Genomic DNA, 24,033 nt, shown 5'->3' on the forward strand with positions numbered 1-24,033 from the left:
GAAGAGGCGTATTTTCAGATTCTGATTGACTCCTCTAGAGAGCTCCTTGCCTTCCCTTCTCACCACCAGCCTCATCCACTAGAGGTTGCTCTTATATCTAATCCGCGATTACTCTTGGCAGCACAATCCCTTCAAACCACACATTTTGAGTAACAGAAACCCTGAAGACAGCTAAAGGATGTCAAGATACTCAAGACATCTTTTTCATGACAAAAATGTAAGTCTCTATGATTATTTTTATTTTCATCTCTTCACTGCAATGTGCTTCCCCTTGACCCAAGACATAAGTCCCTCCCTCTATCTTTTATCCCAGACTCCCCCTTTGCCTACTATAGCCCCAAGGAATCCAATGGTAAATAAACTCTCCAACATCCTTATTTTCATAGTTGAGCACACCGTCCACTTCTTGGCCCTAAGTGAAACCTGGCTGACCCTAAGATATGGTTTCCCCTGTAGTCAGTGTGAGTGAAAAAACACAAGATGAAGGAAAAGATGTTATAGACACAAGGATTGCAGAAGCGTAGATTGTGGGGGAGAGATGGGGCATAAAGTTGTAATATGTTTACTCTTTATCTGAGAAAGGATTGATAATAGTCAAAAAGCTGCGCTGGGGAGAGAGGAGAATGCTAGGGATATGTGTGTTTCTCTGCTCGCCTCCTGGTCCTGAGACATGTGGCGTATGGGGGAGTGAGCAGCAAACACTTCAATTAAATGGAAATATAAAGAAAAAATAAAGGAAAAAAGTGAAAAAGAAAAGTAAATTTAGAGGCCGGCCCGGTGGTGCAGCAGTCAAGTTTGCACGTTCCACTTTGGCAGCCTGTGGTTTGCCAGTTTGGATCCCAGGTTCGGACCTACACACTGCTTGTCAAGCCATGCTGTGGCAGGTGTCTCACATATAAAGTAGAGGAAGATGAGAACGAATGTTAGCTCAGGGCCAGTCTTGCTCAGCAAAAAGAGGAGGATAGGAGACAGATATTGGCTCAGGGCTAATCTTCCTCAAAAAAAAAAGTAAATATAAACAAAAAAATATAATCAAAAGATAAATATTTTTAAAAAAAACTAATGTCCACTGCAATATTCTACAATCTGTTTCAGAGTTTTGCGTTCTTCCCAACATTAACCCTGTAACAAATTTCAACACAAGCAATGAGCACAGTGTTAGGAAGGAAAGGAATATACTAATGCAGTTGTTGCCCTAAATTTGGAAAGGTATGTGCACATTGCTTCTATTCAGTGACACGATCTTCTTTTGGTGACACCAACCTTCCAGTGAGCCCTGCAGAGTTGATAGATATCTAGTGCAGGAACTCTTAACCTCCAGCACATAGAGTTGAGTTCCGCTAAGTCCAGCATCATTAGACCTAGAGATATCAAAATTACGTAAACTCTATCTATCAAGGAAGCAAATAATGAAGACAGAACTCCAGAAAGAAGGGCTGGATATTATTATAGGGTTGTAAAAATTAGAAGATAATGAAGAGTTATAAAAGCCCCTAATCTTGGAGAACAATAGGAGACAAATAAATATTTGTCAAGAAAGACATGACTCCAGTCTCCCACGCCTTAAGCAGGGTGCTCACCTCAATGCTGATTACATATCCTTTATAAGTTTCCATTACAAATCCAGCTAACTTGTTTAAAGTACCTACATAAGACCTAGCATAGAGAAAGCACCTGACGCTCATTATCTATTATGGGTAATAGCGTTGGTACCAGAAACAGTAACAGGATATGTATTTTCAGTTAATTAAAAAAATGGTCATCAAACTAAATATGATTTGAATAGTTATGGGGAGCAATATAATAATCCAAAGGAAAGCACAGGGAGGTGATGACAACAAGTATGATGAGAAGGTAAGTTGCAAGTGAAGCTGCATAAAAATAAGGTTTGGGCTTTAATCCTTTTGTGAGCTTTACACTAGAGAACGATTCATGGGGAGCCCAGCATTCTTTAAAGGCCAAGGTTAGGGTGAGCAGTTTGTTCTTAATGACTGTGTAATATACCAAAAGCATATATATGAAAATTAACCATTTCCCCAGAGATGTGTACATTTAGGTTATTTAAGTTATGGTAAACAACTTTGGCTAATATCATTTAATCAGTTCATTGATTTCATAAACAATTTATATTGAACATTATGTTAAGCGCTGTGCATACAAGACTGATAAGAAACAAAAATTGGTTTCAAGGAGTTCGCTGTCACAAAGCGTTTTCCATATTTAGCATGATCCCCTTGGGACGATTTACAAATTGATTTCTCTTGATTTCTTAAAAAGGTCTACCAATTCATAATCCTTTCAGGAATACGTAAAAGATATTTAGTTTTTGCCATCATTTAAGGCAGACTTTTAGTTAGTTCAGTTAAAATTGAGTGAACATTTAGTTCGCATTCTATGTTAGGTTTTACAGAATGAATACGAGTATAAAAATTAATAAAACAAAGTCCTTGTCTAATCGAGTGGGGAAACTTACATGGAAACTATTACTTAGTGCTACAGCCCAGCTATTTAGTACCATGGGAACAAGAACAGGAGATGATTAATTCTGTCTGACAGCTCATGGTTCATAAAGTCTATGATATTTTGAGTTTGGTCTTTAGGGAGGAAAGGGGGTTTTTCAGAATTGGCATGGGGAAAAGAATTTCAGGGAAGAGTAGATAAAGTGTGTGAAGTCCAAATTGTGAAAATTTATGGCACCTTTAAGGGAACAGTAAGTTGTCTGTTTTGGCCAGAGTTCAGGAGGAGGGTAGAGCAAGAAGATGATAACAAAACGCAAAGGTGTACTGAGGCCAGGTGGTGGCTTGAATGCAGAAAGAGGCTGAGGTAATTGGACTGATCTTATAAAGAATCGTAAGAAGGGGGATTGATACAATCAAATTTCAAGTACAATAATTTCAGACTGTTTCATCTTAGTAAGATATTGCCACTTTCATTACTGAGGATGGATTAGAAAGGTCAGAAGGGAGTAGAAATAGTCAAGGACTATTATAGGGGGTCAAGCATGAGAGAAGAGGATCACAGTTAAGTGGAAATTATAGGAGAATCAGGACAACTAAGGCTGAGATAATTTCTGAGGTAAATTACCAGACTTAGGTAACAATTTACCGCAGGTACATAGAGAAGGAGGAGCCACAGGGCACTATCTTTTTCATTTGGAATCCCAAGTGGATATATGGATGCCAATAATGTTGTCAGGAAAATTACAACAGCAAAAATACTTTTTCACAAGAGGGGAATAAGAAAATAACGAGTTCTGTTTTAGATCTGTTGATTTGGAGAAGCTAACAGACATTATATAAGGGGAATTTAAATGAAAATTATGGTCCTGGAAGATATGAGAGAGAGGATGGAGCTCGATATACAAATTTTCAAGCCATCAATGTAGAGGTGATAGTTGCAGTTATTGGGATAAATAAGACCATTCAGTGAAAGCATGTAGCATGAGAAAAGAAGGCTGAAGCCAGAACCTTGAGAAGTTTTCATCTTTAAGGCGCTGAACGGAGGAAGAGGAGGCAATATGTTTTTATGTAGTGTGTGGGGAAAATCCCATTAGAGCCTCAGGGTTTTCTACATTGCCTCGTAAGATGGAGATGTCCAACATTTCTCCAAGAATGTTTTCAGTAACGGCTGTATAAAACAAATTTATAATTGTTTCCTTTAGTGTGACAAAACCTGAATGTTGGATGTAATGGAGAAATTCTCATAATTGACATGATTTGAAAAGTCTTCTTATTAAAGGCAAGAGGTACACTGTCAACAGGTTGAGATGCTAAGGACAATTCTTTTAGGATCACCCATCCTTGATGAACCTCTAAGGCCCTGTGGCCTCAAATATGTCAGCATAGTCTCTGATATGAGCTGACTACACCCCCACTGCATAAGAGAGGCTATCTGTCAGTAAGGATTTGGGGGAAGCTTGGTTCCAAGGTATTTACCTTTGCTATGTCGTGAATACTCTTATTGTCTGATCTGTCTCCCTTTCGGATTAGTCTGAGGGCATTCTAGCACCCTAGAGATTGGTGGCTGCGGACACTCCCTATCAGCCTTCTCTGTCTTATTCTCAAGTTTTCCTCATGAGAAAATCTTGGGATTGACTCCTTGGGATAACATCCCTCTTTTCACTTAGTGAGTATAGGAATGGTGGGAGACAACAACTCAGGTGATAACTGGTTTATGCAAAACTTGTTTCTGTATCACACTTTAATTACTTTTCAGCTTATCCAGGAGCTGAATTCCTCCCCACTTGAAAAGTCAGAGAGCAGTTAGAGCCAGAAGAGATCAACCTGGAGAGAGTAGAAAATGTCATGGAATCCAAGGACTACCATAGCCAAAAATGACTCTGATTTCAGATGTGAGGTAAGGGGACATAATGGCACAGAATAGTTGATGCAAGGAATAAATATGGCTACAAGTTCTTCACTATTCCTTTCATTAAGAGGAAAATCTAATTCCCTTCCCCTGGGATCCAGGCTAGCTTTAGTCACTGTTTGACCAATGGAGTGCAGTGGATGTGAAGCTGTCATAAGAAGACTTGTGACTTCCTCCTGTGCTTCTTGAAACGCTCATTCCTTAAACCCACCTGCCATGCTGTGAGACAGATGGTAGGGGAGCTTTGTGGGAAGCAAATTATGCCTTTGCACACAGCCTTGGCTGAGGACTCAGCCAGTAGCCAGCAGCAGCTCACTAGCCTTGTGGTAGAACTACCTTGGAAGTAGATCCTTCAGGTTCAGTTGAGAAGCCTCTTCAGGGGATGCTGTGTGGAGCAGAAACACTCAGTCACCCAGAAGCCCTGCCCCAAATGCACATTCATGAGCAAAATAAATTATGTTTCTTGATTTAAGTTACCAAATTTGGGGATGGTTTGCTATACAGCAGAATATAACTGAAACACATGGCCAAAATATTTCTAATTGCACAACGATCCCTCTACATGATTGGAAGCTAACAGTTAAAGTTAATACTTTCCAAAAGCCTAACATAGCATATCTAAAACCATAAAGAGAACTCAGCATTGAAGATGTAAGTATGAAATATATTCTACCACTCCTTCAAGATAACTTTTGGGTTCTTGTCTCTGAGCGTATGGGTTGAAGAAGAGAAAAAGTTGAGGAAGTGCTGGGGATGAACTGTTGTCTGCTCCTCCCAGAAGGAAGATCAGTTAGAAGAGGGACGCCCAGGAAGGCAAGTGTTAAGTGGTCAAAGTAAAGGCGGACACATCTAAAACAAATCTCTGCAGGTCAAGTGAAATGTCATTACTGAATAAGTTTCCAGACTTCTCTGCGAGGGATACTTACAGAGAAATGTTTTATCTTAAATACCAACTCAAATGTCACAGGAATTCCTAATGAAGTTCGATAAAAGAAAGTATTTTTTTCCTGTATAACTAAAATGAAAATATCTCCAGGATATCAATGAGATGAGGACACACCAAGAATGTAGCTAATAGATATTGAAAGAATGACTTAATTGTCCTGGCAAAGTTATTCACGATGTTTTGGTGCTTGACATCATCACAGTTCTTTGTTTACTGTGTTGTGTTTGATGAAAGGATAAAAATTATTTTAGAAACAGAAGTGCTCAAGAGAACAAGAAACTAGCATAATTTGGAACACATGGAAGAATATCAGAAAATAGTCTGGAGCAAATTTAAGAGTTTGTCATGTGAAAAAATAATTCTCAATTCTCAATATAATGCCATTATAAGAATCAAGTCATAAAGAATTAAAGAGTTCAGAAGTGCCTTAACTGTTTGTTTTACTATTTGATGAAGAAACGTCTCTAAGACAGTCAATCTAGCACACGGAGGCCAAAGCTTGTTAAAGATACATGATACACAGCAGAGCAGGGGCATTTGCAATATGTTTGCGTATGAAGGCAGACATCCTGTGAGCAGTTGGTAAATATTAATGAGATTGAAATATATGCTTCTAATACTGACATGGACAGTTTCTCATCAGTGGAATGCTTTGAGAAACTTCACCGAGTAGAGTCCTCATAGGAAATTCCCATAGCATTGGACAGATAAGAATGTGTTTATTTATGGTACAGGGTTAGGGAAAAGAGTAATATGTCTAGTCACGTCAGGTTGACACTATTTCGAGCACTAAGTAGGATTGGTATAGAAAGCTGGGAATGTGTATGATTTGGAATACACACACACACACATTATCATTTCTAATTTGAACGTGTGAGATATATAATATAGAGTATAATAGAGTAAAATTTAAGGGGCCACAATATATTGTGTAGTCCCAAACAATTAACAAAAACATTTTCAACTCCCATAAACACTTTTAACAGCTCGATCTTTGTAGTAGCCCTGCCCAAATTTCCTGATGCCAGTCCTAATCTGTTCAAGATGCTCTCAACCTTGGGCAGTTCTCTGAACACATGGGTCCGCCCAGACTGAATTCTTAACTATGCAGGAAAGTCAATGTGTCTCATCAGACCTGCCAAATCCACAATATAAAGAAGTCACAAAAGTTATCAAATTTCTCTGAGACCTTCAATCTCTGGTTTCCTTTATCCTTACTCTGACTGGGGGTCTTTGGCTCCTGTCTGGATCTTCTGAAGCCCTGATCCCATATAGAGATTTGCTAATGTGGCTGATGTAATTTACAACCTGTTCAAAAATGATGAATTTTAAGATGGGATGCATGTTTGTTTAAAACAATTAAATATGATTAAAAGTTTATCATGCCATTCTCAGCCATCCAAACAACATTTTCTAGCCATTACAAAATATGATAAAACAAAATTTCTAGTTCATCTTTGATCTTTGTGCTCTTTCTGTAAAGCTAACTTCACACATACCCGCAGTTCCTACAACACACTATGAAGGGACAATTCACGTCAGAGAACAGAACTGGTAAACTTTGAGCTGAGAGCTCAATTACAAGGGAATATTTATCACCAAGAACAAAATGTACGCTTACACATCAGTGAGAGGGAGAGTAGGAAAAAAACTTTAATCAGAAGAAAAGCAGAGTGAAAGAGAACAGAAGGGAGCTCCCTGAGTTTAGAAGAAAGAATATGGACAAATGTAGAAAAGAAAACCATTGTCAGGAAAGATATCTATTTTATGAATTTTGGAAAAGTGAAGTGAAGACAGGGACTAACTTTTTCCAAGTGCCTTTTTGCTTTGGGTACTTCCAGCACTGTGCTAAATGCTTTAAATAGAGGATTCCATCCGGTCCGGAGTCTCATGAGCCCTTGCAAAGTAGAGACATTCATTGTATACGTTTTTGAGGTAAGGAAACCGAGACAGAGATGCGCAATAATGTTCTAGTAAGTGATAGAGTCAGAGTTTGGGTCTTATCAATTTCTAATATACATAATTTCTAACATAGATATCTGTATTGATATAGATAGATACACTCACATATATTTCCTAGTATCTTTTTAACTTTTACTAGTAACATTTTGAATATGTGTCTGATTCAAACTGCTTATTTTAAAATGAAGAATACCTCGTGAAGAGAAAGATATTTTCCAAGTATCTCATTTCTACTGATCTTTGCTATAAAATAAACTCCAAATTAAACCAAAAATTTCCCAAGAATTAAATTTCTTGATAAAATAAAATCAATATTCCATGACCATGAGAATGAGTTGAATGAAGAAGGAAATAATACTCAACAGAAATTTCTGACATTGGTCCTTACATTATGCTGTTGGTGTTTCTTTCTCTCTCTCTGCTGTAATTTATTGGAAAGGTGAGTGTGTGTATGTGCACACGCATATGTATTTCTTAAGAAAAATAAATCATATTAATGAAAAACATGTAGCCGTAGTGTCATACCTATCTACGTCTACCAATGGATTCTGAGAGTGTTTTAATTACAGAGTTTAAAACTGAGAGACAATGGTAATAGTTTCCCGTAGAAAATTAACTGATAGAGCTTTAGGATGAGTTAATAAAAATGATCCAATTAATTATGATCCCGAGCTTATATGGAGGTTGATTTAGTTTCATTCTTGCCAATGGCTATAGCAACACTATCCAACAGAAATATAATGCAAGCCGTGTATGAAACTTTAAATTCTTTAGTGACATTAAAATTTTTAAATGCTAGGTAAAATGAGTTTAGTAATATATCCTATGTTGCCCACTATATCTGAACTATGATCACTTCAACATATAGTCAATATAAAAATGTTAATGAGATATTTTCCATACTTTGTGTGTGTGTCTTCAAAATCTTGTGGGTATTTTACACTTACAGCACATCTCAATTCAGACTAGCCGTATTTCAAGTGTCAAGTGTTCATTGTAAGTGTGCCTAGTGACGACCATATGGGACAATGTAGCTCTAAAAGTGGAGCCTTCGTGTAAGCCTAGGATTTAGGAGACCAAGGTATCTTGATGCATCAGACAGTAGAGCACCCACTCTTTACCAGATCTTACTACTTTTATTATGCCAACTGAGACCACACAGCTAAAAAATAGCGAGATCTGCCATCTAACACCACCAGGAATACAAATGTTTTGCCATGTCTAACTCAAATGAAAAGAATTTGGAGAAGACAGACAGAAGGGATGAACAAAATAAAGAAAGAGAGAAAGGAAGGAAGGAAGGAAGGGAGAAAGAAAGAGATCCTAAAACGCATCATTATAGCATTTTGCAGTTATTCTCAAACTGTGGCCCAGAGACCCCCTCAGAGTCCTCAAGATCCTTTCATAGGGTCTGCAAAGTGAAAGCTTTTTAAATAATAATAATTGATGAAGAAGAAGAAAAGAAGAAGAAGAAGGGGGAGGGAGAGGAAGAGGAAGAGGAGAAGAAGGAGGTAAAGGAGGAGGAGCAGAAGGAGGAGAATAAAAGGGAAAAGGAGAGAAGGAAGAGAAAAGCTTTTCACTTTGTTGACGTTGCATTGAATGAGGCAAAAGAAATGGCAGAGAAAACCGCTGGAGCCTTAGTACAAAATAAAGGTGGTGGCACCAACATGTGCTGGTGATTATGGTATCCTTCACTACCAAACACATCAAAGGGAAAGAAAAAAAGCCAGGTTCACTTAAAAAGCAGTAAAAATGCTTATTTTTTAAAAAAATTTAACTTTTCATACATGTCTTTTATGTTCTATGTGACAAAATGGAATTACATATCAAGCAATTTTGCTGAATGTTAAAGTAAGATATTTGTCTCTAGAAAAGCCTTTGATGATTATTTGAGTTATGAGGTGAACTATTCACTATTTTCATGGAATACCATTTTTACCTAAAAAAAAATGACTGAGTCACACTACTCAGAATTGGGTATTGGACATGTATTTTCTTGAAAAATGCCAATTATGGAAAACAACAGATAGCAGATACCAATAGAGAAAATTAAACTTTCATGTGAAAATTAGAATTTTAGAAAATTTATAACCATAAACATGAGTTTTACAGCTCCCTAACATTCAAAGACTTCTGATGTCATTGGTAATAATTTTTTTTTTTTTGAGGAAGATTAGTCCTGAGCTAACATCTGTCACCAATCCTTCTCTTTTTGCTGAGGAAGACTGGCCCTGAGCTAGCATCCGTGCCCATCTTCCACTACTTTATATGTGGGATGCCTGTCACAGCATGGCTTATGCAATGTGTAGGTCTGCACCAGGGATCTGAACCGGCGAACCCTGGGCCACCAAAGCAGAACGTGTGAACCCAATCCCTGCGCCACTGGGCTGGTCCCTGGTAGTAATCTTTCAAAATGTGATTTTTAAATATTATGTAAAGAAATGTGCCAATGTTTAGAAGATCTATATGAATAATTCATTGAACTAATATTTCCCAATGCCCATTGGATGATATTTTAAAAAGTATCTATGGGTAAAAGATTCATCAAAGTGAAAGATAGACCAAGGGGGATTTTGATGCAATAGAGTAAAGTTTATTGATGTAATTTCAGAGATCACAGTGCAACTAAAAGAATGTGCCATTTATAGAGTTTGATCCATTATCTAAGAAAAATATTTACAATTCTGAAAATGTTGTTAAAATACTCTTCCCTTTTCCTACTACATATCTGTGTAAGTCCATAATTTTTTTATATACTTCAACCAAAACAATATATTGCAAGAGATTGAATACAGAAACACATCTGAGAATACATCTTTCTTCTATTAAGTCAGACATTGCAAAAATGTAAAATAATGCCATTCTTCTCACTAATTTTTTTTGTTTTGGAAAATGTAGATTTTTCCAAACACATTTTATTCATGTTAACATGCAGAGGGTTTAATATTCTTATTTTACAGGGATTTAACATACAAAACATTTTTAAACTTCCCATTTTTAATTCCTAATATGATAAATATTGATGGACACACCCTACAAAACATAGCTCTTTATGTGTAATGGTGACCTAAGTCTTAACAGAATACTAGTGAGTGGAATGAGTACATAGGTTTTAGAGTCATAGAGACATAGTTTTATATATTGGTTCAGGCTACTTATTAGACAAGTAATGTTGGTCACTTACTAGACTAGTGACCTTGGTCAAGTTATTGATTGGGAATTATGGATATAAGGGGTCTAGCACATTACCTAATACATAGAAGACCACTGATAAATGTTGGGAATTATTGTAATTATCACCATAGCCCTGTCAAGATCATCTCCATACAACTGCTGTGCTCTCTTATGACAAATACATACAGTTACTTGGGAATAAACTATCATTTAAGAGTATATTTGTTTTCTGCTGCTCTGTGTTGGCTCATAATGTGATGCAAGTTGGCAGCTGAACCCTCACACAGTTCTCTTCTTTGGGGTGTCAGGAGACATACTCACAAATTTAAAGTCTTGAAGGTACGCAACTAACCATGGGTGTGAGAAGAGCTCGCTGGTCTTGCCATCTGTTTATCTCTTTGAGGCCCTGAGCGCTCACTCTGTGAGAAGTGGAATTATTTGGCACAGGTTGAGGAAGGGTGAAGAAGAGACATGGGGAAAGGGTGGTGTTACTATGGGTGACATTTGAGAAGGAAAGAGATACTTTTCATGGGCAAATGTGAAAGCTTGAGTGTGAAAAGGGCTTGAGGAACTCTACTGTTGAGCCTGGAAGTGGGCTACTTTCTGTTAATTCTACATTAAAATGTTTTCCAATTTGGAAAGATATTTGTACTGGGCTGGTTAGGTGAGTGTCATGCTTCTTTTATTAAGGTTTGATTGAAGTCATTTCTCATATTCCTTTTGTGTCATTATTCCATATTACGTGGATGGATTAGAAACTTCTGTGTGGATAAAAATGTATCCATAACCCCAAAGTCACAGCAGTAAGTACAAGTATATAATGGAGACTCTCTTTTTATCCTGTACCAGTTAAGCTACGAGGCCAGGAAATCACTTTCTATAATAAACAGAAACATGAATTTGGACTTCAACTTCTATTAAGTCCTTGTCCATGGTAAAACATCATGAATAGAGAAATGCATTTGTGATGAATAACAAAGGAGACAATGTTTTTCCCCATAAGATCTTCCTTAGCAAACTAAAACATATTACACATTTCCCAGCATGAAAGACCTTCTAGTGCGTATATTCTAAGTGTAGCTCAGCAGTAGATAATATGAGCCTAACAGTAAAGAAAATAGAGGACAGACCGTGAAAAATAATTTTAATTCATTCAATGTATTCTTCTTCAATTAAGAAATTTCCAAAAAAACATATGTGGATTGCAGCATATTTTAAAATTTTTTGGAACATAATAATGGAAATAGAAAGATCCTGTTTCACTTTGCAAGTTGCTAATATCTTTGTAAGTCCCCAGTAGAACTTTGTCAATTTTCATAAATATCTAGCAAAGATGCTATAAATCACTTTGAGGCCCTCTATTAGGGATGTGCAAACAAGACAACAAGATTTCATTTTTCAACTTTCAACCTACGCAAGAGATAAGAGATTGATGTTGATTATCCATCTGTTTGCAATTCTAAAAATGAATCTCCTCAGTTACTTCCCCCTTAAGTAAAAAAGAAAACAGGAGTATTTAGTAACTCTTATCAATCACGTTTTTTAAGCATGAAGAGATGTGGAAAATATTTTTTTCCTGATAAAAATTTCGCATTTCTAAAGTAAAATATTCTTCCAAAGTTATGCAAAATAATATTATATTTACCCAATTTCACGAAAAGTAAACGTGATAACTATTCAGGACTTTCCTACTCCACATGTTATCTTGCCGATGTAATAAATCATGATCCAAATCAGGTCTAAACTGGTATAAAATTTTAGCTCATGTCATACTTTCAGACCGAAAGCAATTTTGCATGTCCTCCTGGAAGATTCTTTCTGTGGGAACTCGACCCTCCTCATCTGCCATCTTCACTATAGACCGTCTGCTGCTTCACAGTTAGAACTGCCTCACACTAATTTCCAATCCTTGTTTATTTTTCAAAAATTATGGTAGCTGGTTGAGTGCCAGATGTCTGTTAGTGGAGAAACTCTTAAGAATTAATTACTTACATTCTCTTCTTGTAAGCCGTCCATGAACTGTGAATAGACAGTGTCAGAAATTGTTGCTTGATGAGTATATTTTTAAGTATGTAGGTTGTGGCCTCTTATATACTTGAGCCAGTACTCATTTTACTGAATGGCGAGTATCTTGATGCATGCCCCAAGTGGTCTGAGAACCGTTGCATTGTCATGTTTTTTATTTTAAAGATTGGCACCTGAGCTAACATCTGTTGCCAATCTTCTTTTTCTTCTGTCCAAAGCCCCTCAATACATAGTTGTATCTTCTAGTTGTAGGTCCTTCTGGTTATGCTATGTGGGATGCCACCTCAGCATGGCTTGATGAGTGGTGCCACATCTGCACCCAGGATCTGAACCAGCGAGACCCTGGGCCATGGTAACAGAGCACGTAAACTTAACCACTTGGCTACAGGGCCGGCCCCTGAATTGCCGTTTTAAAAATTAATGTTATCCAGCTGCACTTAGGTTCTCAACATCACTGAGAAGTTGTTTTCTGTGTTTCTAGCTATGTCTTTCTTCCATATTCCACAGCTACTTTAAAACTGTACCACATTTCTAAAGCTTTTTACCCATTTCTAACACACTCCTCCATCATTGTGCCTCCAATTTTTCAGTACAAAAACAGAGTCCAACAGGAATGAATTGCTTTAACTTTCCTTGCCCACGTCTACAATCTTGTTTGTATCCACTTTACAATCTTAGTTTCTCATTATCAGTTTTAAAAGTAAAGATTTTGCTTATTCTATCCCCAAAGGGAATGTGTATCTGCCTATGCTCTCATCCTCTCCCACCTAGTCATGGGCCCTTTACATTAGTTAAGCAATTATTAATTAAACAAACATTTCCAGTGCATATCATGTGCAAGACATCAAACTAGAGGTTATGAATACAAAGACGGAAACCACTTAGCTGGACAACAGATGAGCTAACAATTGATTATGAGGAAATTTGGTAGCTTCGAAACTGAGGAACAGCACAGGCTACAGGAAGGTTCCTGACAAGTCTGAAGAGGTTTAGAAAGGAGTCAATATATAAGCTGAGACTTACAAAGTCAGTAAGAATTTGCCTGTTTGACAAGCAGGAGTAGGCTACATTTATCTTTCTCTAGAAGCCCCGCTGTAAGTTAAAGAATTAGCTTGAAACTAAATGTTTTCCAACTTCATCTCAGCACAGAGCTCTTTTTACACAGCTCGATTAGTCAACAGCACACGTGGAGAGATTACAGCTTTCCTGGGTAAGCCCAGAGGCTCCTCGTAAGATTGCAAGAGCCATACCGGTGACAGTATGAAGCTTCTGCTTCTAAAATATCCACTATATTCAAAATATTTTTACTCTTTAAATTTATTTTTAATTTTGTGTGTGGACGTGGGGAAGATTGGCCCTGAGCTAACATCCATTGCCGATCTTCCTCTTTTTGCTTGAGGAAGATTGTCACTGAGCTAACATCTGTGCCAATCTTTCCCTATTTTGTATGTGGGACACTGCCACGGCCTGGCTTGATGAGTGGTGTGTAGGTCCATGCCCAGGATCCGAACCCAGGAAACCCAGGCTGCCAAAGTGGAGCGAGTGAACTTATGCCCTACGCCACTGGGCAGGACCCTTAATTTATCTTTTAAAGTTTTGCTTCCCAGTCCTTTCTTAACAACTTTTTAAAAACAGCTGGTTTAGGTCAATTAACAACAACTGGTCACATGTTTTTTTTCTGAGAAAATCTTTGTCCTTTAATTGTCAACTCTAAAGGACCCTGACTTGACTGACTCCAAGGGGCAGAGAGTAATGGGCAAGGTTTGTGAGGCTCCAAGTTTATAGTTTCTATTAGGTGTATTCACAGTGGTTTATTAAAAGAAACCGCTCTTCCTTGCCTCTTGGTCTATTGGCGTAGCTCCTAGATTGGCTAGTTCCTAGGACTGTTATTTCAGATGTCAGCGTTATATGTTTGTAAATATACATTGTTAGCAGTGTTACAGATTTGATGGGGTAACTGGGATGTAGCTGATTGGCTAATGTTGATGTCACTAGGCTACAGGAAGTGAAATCCTACAACAGTCACAGTTTCCCTTATCTCTGGGGCTAGAAAGAACTATTTCCCTTCCTATAAAGGGAAGCAATTCATGAGTAGAAAAGAAAGTAAATATGTAACTATGAGTGCGTCAACAAGAAGTGCATGATATGGACAGTAGACACTTTCAGACAGCCGCGGATGGCTGGGGTGGTAGGCAGAATTCTAAAGCGGCCCCCAAAACTGCCAGCCCCTTGAGTACACCTTTTTCCAGTTATTCATGTGCTAATCTAGGTATTGCTGCCAAGAGATTCTACAGGTATAATTAAGATTCCAAATCAGTTGACTTTAAAATAGAGAGATTATACAGGAGGGCCTATTAAAAAATTATGCTGGGAGGTTATAAATTAGCTGTCTTTTAACTCAACAGACTGGCCTCAAAGTTCTTCTAATGACAGGACTGTCAAGAGATTCTGGAGATTGTCCCAGTATTAAACACTAGATTAGTCATAGCAACTATTTATTTACTCACTGACCCAATAAATTTCTTTACTCTCTAGAGTCAAATAAAAATTAAACTGAAATACAATGAATTCATAAGAAATGTGCAATTCTATTTTTACTACTGGCACAGTGAGAGGAGATTGCTTCTTCACTGAATATATGATTTAAAGAGGGTAAAATATCTCAGTAAAATCTCAGAAGTTACATTTAATACAATTGTGAGTTACCTAACTAGCTATTTCCAGGATTAGCCTGCTCCTGATTGTTGGTAGAAAATTTTCCATTAGCCTCTTGTGTCTCTGCACATTTCACAAGCAAGGCATTAACTGCCCTTTCGTCCCATGCTATCTTTTCAAAGATGTGTGTACAGCTAACAGCTTTGAAATATAGAGTGTCTCCATTTGGAGCAAAGGGAAGATATTCTTTCTGCTCAATGTAATAAAGATAATGTCTTCTTCCAGAGCAAAGCACACGTTTGCTCTTGCCCATTATAGAAAGATTCAGGTTCTGTGTGTATGTTCTCAGCTGTGATGCAAACCTTATTGCATGTGCGGCGTCCACAGGGACCCATCTGCATCACACGCATGGAACTTGGGGAGCTTGGAGAATCTACACAAATATGCCACGCTCATGCTGCTTTCTGTGACGTGAATAACACTTTGTCTCAAATCCAGGAGTCTCGTGTCTTCTGCTAGCATCAAAGAAACTGTGGCGGAATAATTGGTTAACTGCAATTCGTTTAAAATCTCATATCCTTCAAAGTTCTTGACACTGATTAACTTTTAAACACATTAGGTTCATGGCATATTGTAGGTGTTTCCTAGTTTATAAAACAGAGATTTTTGGTAAAAAGTAAGTCACGTATTTTTCCTCATTGATTTGTTTAAAATATGTAATAAGATTACTTTTCTACATAAACTTCTAGATGTATGGTTTATTTTAAAAAATTAAAATGGACAATTTCATAACCTTCAAAACTTTAACAAAATATTATCTTCTTAAGCCACTCGGGGAATTTGGCTTCAACCACATCTCCCACCTTTATCAACAAAAAGAATAATAACAAAGGAATGTTCTTTGCTCATTTATTTATAGTTGCCAAAATTTTGGGGTGGAAAAAGAAATACCTTTTCAGAACTTACCTTTCTGGTCAATTATAGCAACAAAATATTCTCGTTAATTCATCTTTCTAAATGTTCTATCAAATTCCTTGCAAGAATACTATTAATTCTCTTCAGTATTTACTGTAGGAAATTATTTCAGAACATTAATGAAAGTGAGAACAAATATGATACAAAGTGTGACTTTAAGGACTTTATTTTATTCAATAGTTCAGTTCTATCAGTTCAGCCATGAACTCAGCTTTATAAATGTAAACACTTTTGTTTTATATATAAATTTAAAAAATCCTGCATCAGAAACAAATTGTGTAAGGTTGCTGGCTCTGTAGACATAATCACTTTGGACCTGTTTATTGAATTGAGCCTGTAACAGCGTGGTTGGCTGGTTGTGTATGTATGTACAGCCAGTCTTTCTCTGGAACTCTGGAAAACCATTGAAAAGCTGGAGAAATGCTTTAACTGCCTGCTTTGCAATATGTTCTAGAGTGTTAAATAACTGGCGTCGTCATTTTGTTTTGGTTTGCTTTGCTTTGCTTTGCCTTCTGAATTGTTCATTACTGAGTCCTCTGGCATCTCTAAAATATAATGGTTTGGGGGAGTTTTTAAGGACATGAAAACATTTTCAACTTTTCAACTAAGTTGAAAACCATCCTAATAGTTCAAGTGTAGGTTAAAAATACCTACAGCCTGTGAAGCTACGCAGGGGTTGCTTTTCGTTTGTTTTTAGAAGATACTCTTTTGAAAGAAAGAGAGTTGGGGAGAGAGGGAGACAGAGACAAAGAAGGAGAGAGGAAATGACCCTCTGGAAAGCAAGCATTATCACCTTCTACAATTACGACAAGAGCCTTTTGTCCCTCACCAGGCACTTGGTGATTGTTACAGATGCTTTCTATTCTTGCCTGAAAAAATTGATTGTGTCCCTTGAAACGTGGATTCCTGTGACCTCACCATTGCAGATATATATCACTTGCACCTGCAGCATTCCATTTGTCACTCACAGAACAAGCTGTTGCCCCTTAGGAAGCTTGTAATTAAATTTCACGCCATGAGCTAACATCCATGCCATCTTCCTCTAATTTTTAGTATGTGGGCCGCCAGCACAGTGTGGCTGCTAACAGAACAGCATAGATCGGCACGTAGGAATTGAACCCAGGCCACTGAAGTGGAGCCATCTGAACTTAACCATTAGGCCACTGGGACTGGCCCTCTTTTACATCTTTGATAACCCCTAGAAGACCCTGGGTCATGGAGAACTGTTCAAATAATGAATAAAATACTGAATCGGCTTTAAATTCTCTAGAATCTTATAAGTAGCCCATTCTTCCAAGCTTAAAGAACATGGAGACTATAAGCCATAAATTAACAAAGGAACTGGTGCTCTTTTGAGCAGATAGTTTGAAGGAAGAGGAGAAAGTTTGCTAGCTGTAAAGACTTTAAATCCTTTTCTGTCTGTTTTTTCAACTTGAGGAGGTGATGAGTTAAATGAACTGTCATCACACAAGACTTATCACTGTATCCTTTATGGCTCTGAGGAGACTGACCCTTCATCACTTACATTGTTCCACCCTCCTTTTACTCCTGTGGTGAGGAGAAGGGAGGTTTTGTAGCTAAGCTACCAGAGTATTTCTGTTATAGAAACTCCAAGCCATGAATCTCAATCAATCAGTTGATGGGTGGTGCTAATGAAGTCAAGTTTACAAATTTGGACTCCATCTGAGACAGTTATTTGGCAGCCGATCACCCCACTATTTGTTGCCAGAAACTTTGTAAGAATGTGCAACTATTCATTTACTCACTTACTTATTAATTGAACTGTATTTGTGGTTCCAGACTGCATGTCAGGTATTAATCAAGGCCGTAAGGGTGTAATAGTGATCAAATAAACCATGATTCCCAACTACAGGGAGTTCATAGTGAGGGAAAGAAAAATAAATGAGCATACAAACAAAATAATGAGCAACTGGGTTAAAAGCAACTTAGTAAACAAACAGAATGATATGATAGAGGATAATGAAGAGGAATAGCAGGACCTGTGTATTAAGAATCATCAGAGAAGTCCTTTCTGCGGAGTCTACATTTAAGTTGAAACTTTAAGATGAGAAGAATTCAGTTATGGCCACAACAGGATAAAGGTTGTGGGGTAGAGTGTTCCATGACAGGTGGGAAAGAATTTGCTCTGTTAGAGAAACTAAAAGGAGTTCAAGGTGACTTTCATGGGGTGAGCATAAAAGGAAGTAAATTGAAATGAGGTTGGAGAGGGAGGCATGAGCCAAATTATCTTGGGCCTCGTAGGCCATAGAAAGAGTTTTGGATTTTATGTTCAATAAGAAGACAGTGATGTTTTTAAGCAGAGGATTGGTAAAATCCATTTTGCCCCTTAAGTAGATCACTCTAGACACTAAAAGGATGAGGACTTAGAGTAGAAATCAGAAGTCAGACTGGAGATAGTGGTGGATATGTACTTATTGACCCCTACAGATCCACTCTCCACCTTTCTTCACACTTTTCTTGCCTCAGGAGGCTGACTAAATAGACTACAACACCCAGCAGCATCTCTTTCCTTATGGCTTCCAGCTCTACTTGGTCAATAGGGATCATGGGTTGGAAATGAGAGAGAAGGAGAAGAGTAAGATCACGGCATTTATTCTCTTGGCTTATTCTCTGCTAGGTTGCCACATCTGGCTGTGTTCCTCTTTTGGAGGCCGAAGTACCTGCCCTATGGCCCTCATCACTCAGCTCTCTGTCCAGATTCTGATAACCCTTTCTTGATATTTGCACCTTGTTTCTATTCTTGGGGTACTCTACTATCCCTTGTCAACTTTGTATAAACCTTGCTAATAGCTTTGCAAATAATCCCTTTATAAAACCATCTTCAATTATCAAGCTCAAATGTCCCATGTGTTTCTACCCAAGAACCTGCATCCAGAGGCTATTACAGCATTTCATGTAAGAGATAATGATGGCTTGATTTTAGGGAGTGGTTATAAAGATAAACCAAATTAAACTGACTTGAGATGCATTTTGGAGTTAGAGTCATAGGATTTGTTGAAAGATATGATGTGGGATTTAAGGAAAAAGAGGACAAATCCAGGATGATTCCATTTGACTGGAGGATTCCAGACAAAGCAAGGGTTTCAACGGTAATACCTCTTACTTATAAGGGAAAAGTGGAAATGGAACAGGTTTGGAGGACAGGAAAAGGGCAAGAAAATGTCAGTTTAAGGTGCTTCTGAGATATCCAAGTGGAAATATCAAGTAGTAATTAAATAAATAATTATGGATTTCAGAGGAGGTCAGGACTATAAGTATGTTATTCTTTACATCGTCAGTGGTCTTTGAAGCCTCATGACTGATTGCAGTCACCAAGGAAGTGAGTGCAATTAGAGAGAAGTATGAGATTTGGTCCCTGCATCAAGGAGAAAAGCTGATATCAGAATGGAGTAGCCAGTGAGGTAGAAGGAAACCTGGGAGAAAGGTATCACGAAAGCCCAGAAGAAAGACATTAGAAGAATCTTAGAATTGGTCAACAGTTGCAGAGGGTTTGTACCTGATGAGAATGGATAGGTATTCAATGGGTTTTGCTGGTGATTTTGACAATATTAGTTTCTGTTGCATATTTTGACCAAACCAGACTAAAATAATTTGAAGAATGACTGGGAGAGGAGCAAGAAGAAACATCATTTGTAAGTAATGCCTTTGATAAACGTATTTGTGAAAGCAAGGAAAGAAATGCAGAGACAGCTAGGATGTGAAGAGAAAGGAAGATTCTATTTAAGATGGAGTAAGTTTGAATGACAATGACAGAATAGATAGGGAGTAACAGAAACAAAGAGATAAGCAGCAAAGTCTTTGAAAAGGTGAGAGACCCAGAGCTGGAGAAACAAACCCTTCTCGAACAAGGAGACTTCCAACCTGAAAGTGGTATGAAGCTCAGAGACATCACATTGCAGGACGGCTTATAAAGTGAGGATGAGGAAGTAGTTTAACCTTTGCAATGATTGGCGGTTATTACAATGGGGGTTTTCAGATAGCAGGGGATTGGTTAAAAGTAATTATCTTCAACCATTTTGGGAAGACAACTTAAGTTTCATTTATGCTTATTAGAGGTATTTACAAGAAATAACCTGAGTTAAGTTTCACTTAGGTTCATAAAATAAACTAGATTAAGTTTTGCTTGCATGGCTTAACTGGTTTTCTCTGCTTGGGGAATTTCCAAACCTGGTCTCCATTTCATTGTATTTTTAACATGAGTAATTTGACAGAAAATATTCATAGACAAAAGTATTTTTGTTTGAGTGGTTATAGGTAAAAGCTTATTAACTGACTCTAATTGCTTACTGTCTTTCTAATGGTCATTTTGCTAAAATACTGGACTCCAAATTTTATTTCCCATATGTTTGTTTTCTACATTATTGTAGAAATTATCGAAAGTATAATTGAAATTACTGTAGAAACTGTATTGTATCAATTATTTTGGATCTTATCTTTGGAAAAAATATAAACTATCCACAAGCAGGCTCTTTGAAATTTTATAACCTCAATGAATGTGGTTAAGGAATGAAAAGAAACTGAATTTACATATAAGATGAATGGTAGTCTACAGATGCAGCTAGACTATACCCTTTGACAAAATAATATCCCATAAACTTATCTGAAAGCTTTGGTAAATAGTTTGTGAAGTCATTTTCCAGCAGCATTCCGAAAGAGAGAGAACACAGACCTGGAGACAGGTAGACCTGCCTCTGAATGCCAGATATCACACCTCTGAGTGATACAGTAACAGATCAATAAAACAACTCAAATCAAAATATTGCTTAAAATACAAAAGGTAGTCATGTAACAATGAAAAAATAGCTCGTTTTTGGCACATTAAAAGTGCTTTATTTTCATTTTCCTCATCCTCTATTTCCATATATTTTTTAAATTGCACTTTTTTTATTCTGGTAAAAAACGCAACATAAAATTTGTCATTGTAACCATTTTTCAGTGTGCAGTTCAGCAGCGTTAAGTACATCCACATCGTTGTGAAACAGATCTCCAGAAGTTTTTCATCCTGCAAATTTGAAATGCTACACTCATTAAACAAGAATTTCCCTCCCCCTCACCCACACACACATGTCCAGGTAACTACCATTCTACTTTCTGTTCCTATGAATTTGACTATTTTAGATACCTCATAGAAGTGGAATCACGCAGTATTTATCTTTTTGTGACTGATTTACTTTACTTAGCGTAATGTGTTCCAGATTCATCCACGTTGTAGCACGTTAAAAGATTTCCTCCCTTCTTAAGGTTCAATAATATTTCATTGTACGTCTATACCATATTTTGTTTATGCATGCATCTATCAATGGATATTTGGGTTGCTTCCACCTCTTGGCTATTATGCCAAGAACACAATTACGTGTTATGAACACAGATGTGCAAATACTTCTTTGAAACTCTGCTTTCAATTCTTTCAGATACATACATAGAAGTGAGATTTCTGGATCATCTTGTAGTTCTATTTTAAGTTTTTTGAGGAAGCTCCATACTGTTTTCTGTTGCAGCTGGACCATTCTAAAGTTCCACCAGTGCACAAAGATTCCAATTTCTCCACATCCTTGCTAACACTTATTTTTTTCTGAGGATTGTTTTGTTCGTTTTGTTTTGTAATAGTCTTCCTACTAGGTGTGAGGTAATATCGTATTGTGGTTTTGATTTGTGTCTCTGTGATGACCAGTGATGTTAAGAACCTTTTCATAAGCGTGTTGGTCATTCATATATTATCTTTGGAGAAATGTCTATTCAAGCCCTTTGCCCATTTTTTAATCGGTTTATTTGATTTTGTGTTGTTGGGTTGCAGGACTTCTTTATATGTTCTGGATGTTACCCCTTATAAGATATATGATTTACAAATATTTTCTTCTATTCCGTAGTTTGCCTTTGATTGTGTCCTTTGACGCTCAAAAGTTCTTAAGTTTGAGGTGCTTCCCCTACTTCAGATTTGCTTTTGTTGCCTGTGGTTTTGGTGTCATAGTCAAGAAATCATTGTCACGTCCAAAGTCATGAAGTTTTCCCCCCTGTGTTTTCTTATAGGAATTTTAAAATTTTAAGTGTCAACATTTCAATCTTTAATCCATTTTAAGTTAATTTTTGTTTATAGCACAATATAAGGGTCTAATGTCATTCATGTGCATGTGGATATCCAATTTTTCCAATACGATTTATTGAGGAGACTGTCCTTTCCCCATTGAGTGGTCTTGGCCCCCATGTCAAAGATCATTTGATCATATACACAAGGATTTATTTCTGGGCTCTTTATTGTATTCCTTTGTTCTATTTGTTTGTCTCTATGTCAGTACAACACTGTTTTGATTACTGTAGCTTTGTAATATGTGCTGAAATTCAGGAAGCGTGAAACCTCCACATTTGTTTCTCTTTTTCAAAATTGTTTAGGCTATTTGAGATCCATTGAGTGTCCATAGGAATTTTAAGATGAATTTTTCTATTTCCTCAAATATGCCATTGGGATTTTGATAGAGATTGCATTGAATCTGTAGATTGCTTTGGACAGTACAGATATTTCAGCAATGCAGTCATCCCTCGGTATCCACAGGTTCCACATTTCCACATCTGTGGATCCAATCAACTGCCCATCAAATGGTCTATGATGGTTGCATCTGTACTGAACATGTGCAGAGTTTTTTTTCTTATTATTTTCTCAACAATACAGTATAGCAACTATTTACATAACATTTACACTGCATTAGGTATTATAAGTTATCTGGAGATGATTTAAAGTATACTGGAGGATGTGCATAGGTTATATGCAAATACTAAGCCATTTTATATAGGGGGCTTGAGTATCCACAGATTTTGGTAACCACAGGGGGTCCTGGAACCAATCTCCCAAGGACACCAAGGAATGCCTGTATTACATTTTCCAGTCCATGAAAATGGGATACCTTTCCATTTATTGTGTCTTTTAAAATTTCTTTCAGCAATGTTTGTAGTTTTCAGTGTACAATTCTTTCACCTCCTTGATTAATTTTACTCCTAAGTATTTTATTCCTGTTGATGCTATTGTAAATGGGATTGTTTTCTTAATTTCATTTGGGGATAGTTTATTGTTAGTGTATAAAAACACAACTTATTTTCGTATGTTGATTTTGTATCCTGCAATTTTTCTGAATTTATTAATTAGTTCTAAAATTGTGTGTGTGTGTGTATATGCAATCTTTAGGGTTTTCCACATATAAGATCATGTATCTGAGAACAGAGATAATTTTGCTTCTTCTTTTCCAATTTTGATGCCTTTTATTTCTTTTTTTGGCCTAATTGCACTAGTTAGGACCTACAATATTATTCTGAATACAAGTGGCAAGAGTGGGCATCCTTGCCTTGATTTTTCAGGACAAGCTTTCAGTCTTTTGCCATTGAGTATGATATTAGCTGTGGGCTTTTCGTAAACGAACTTTATTATATTGAGATAGTTTCTTTTTGTTCCTAGTTTGTGTTTTCATCATAAAAGGGTGTTGAATCTCATCAAATGCTTTTTTTTCTGTCAATTTAGATGATCATATGATTTTTGTCTTTTATTCTGTTAATGTGGTGTATCACATTGACTGATTTTCATATGTTGAACCATCCTTGCATTCTAAGAATAAGTTCCACTTGGGCACGATGTATAATTCTTTTAATGTGCTATAGAATTCTGTTTGCTAGCATTTTATTGAGGATTTTGCATTAGTATTCAACAAGGATACTAGTCTGCAGTTTTCTTTTCTTGTAGTATCTTTATATGGCTTTGGTATCAGGATAAAGCTGGCCTCATAGAATGAGTTTGGAAATGTTCTCTCTTCTTCATTTTTTGGGAAGAGTTCCAGGAGGATTGGTGTTAAATTTTCCTTAAATGTTTGGTAGAATTCTCCAGTGAAGCCATCTGATCCAGGACTTTACTTTGTTGGGAGATTTTT

Source organism: Equus asinus, chromosome 27 (genome assembly GCF_041296235.1).
Source record: "Equus asinus isolate D_3611 breed Donkey chromosome 27, EquAss-T2T_v2, whole genome shotgun sequence".
Lineage (NCBI taxonomy): Eukaryota > Metazoa > Chordata > Mammalia > Perissodactyla > Equidae > Equus > Equus asinus.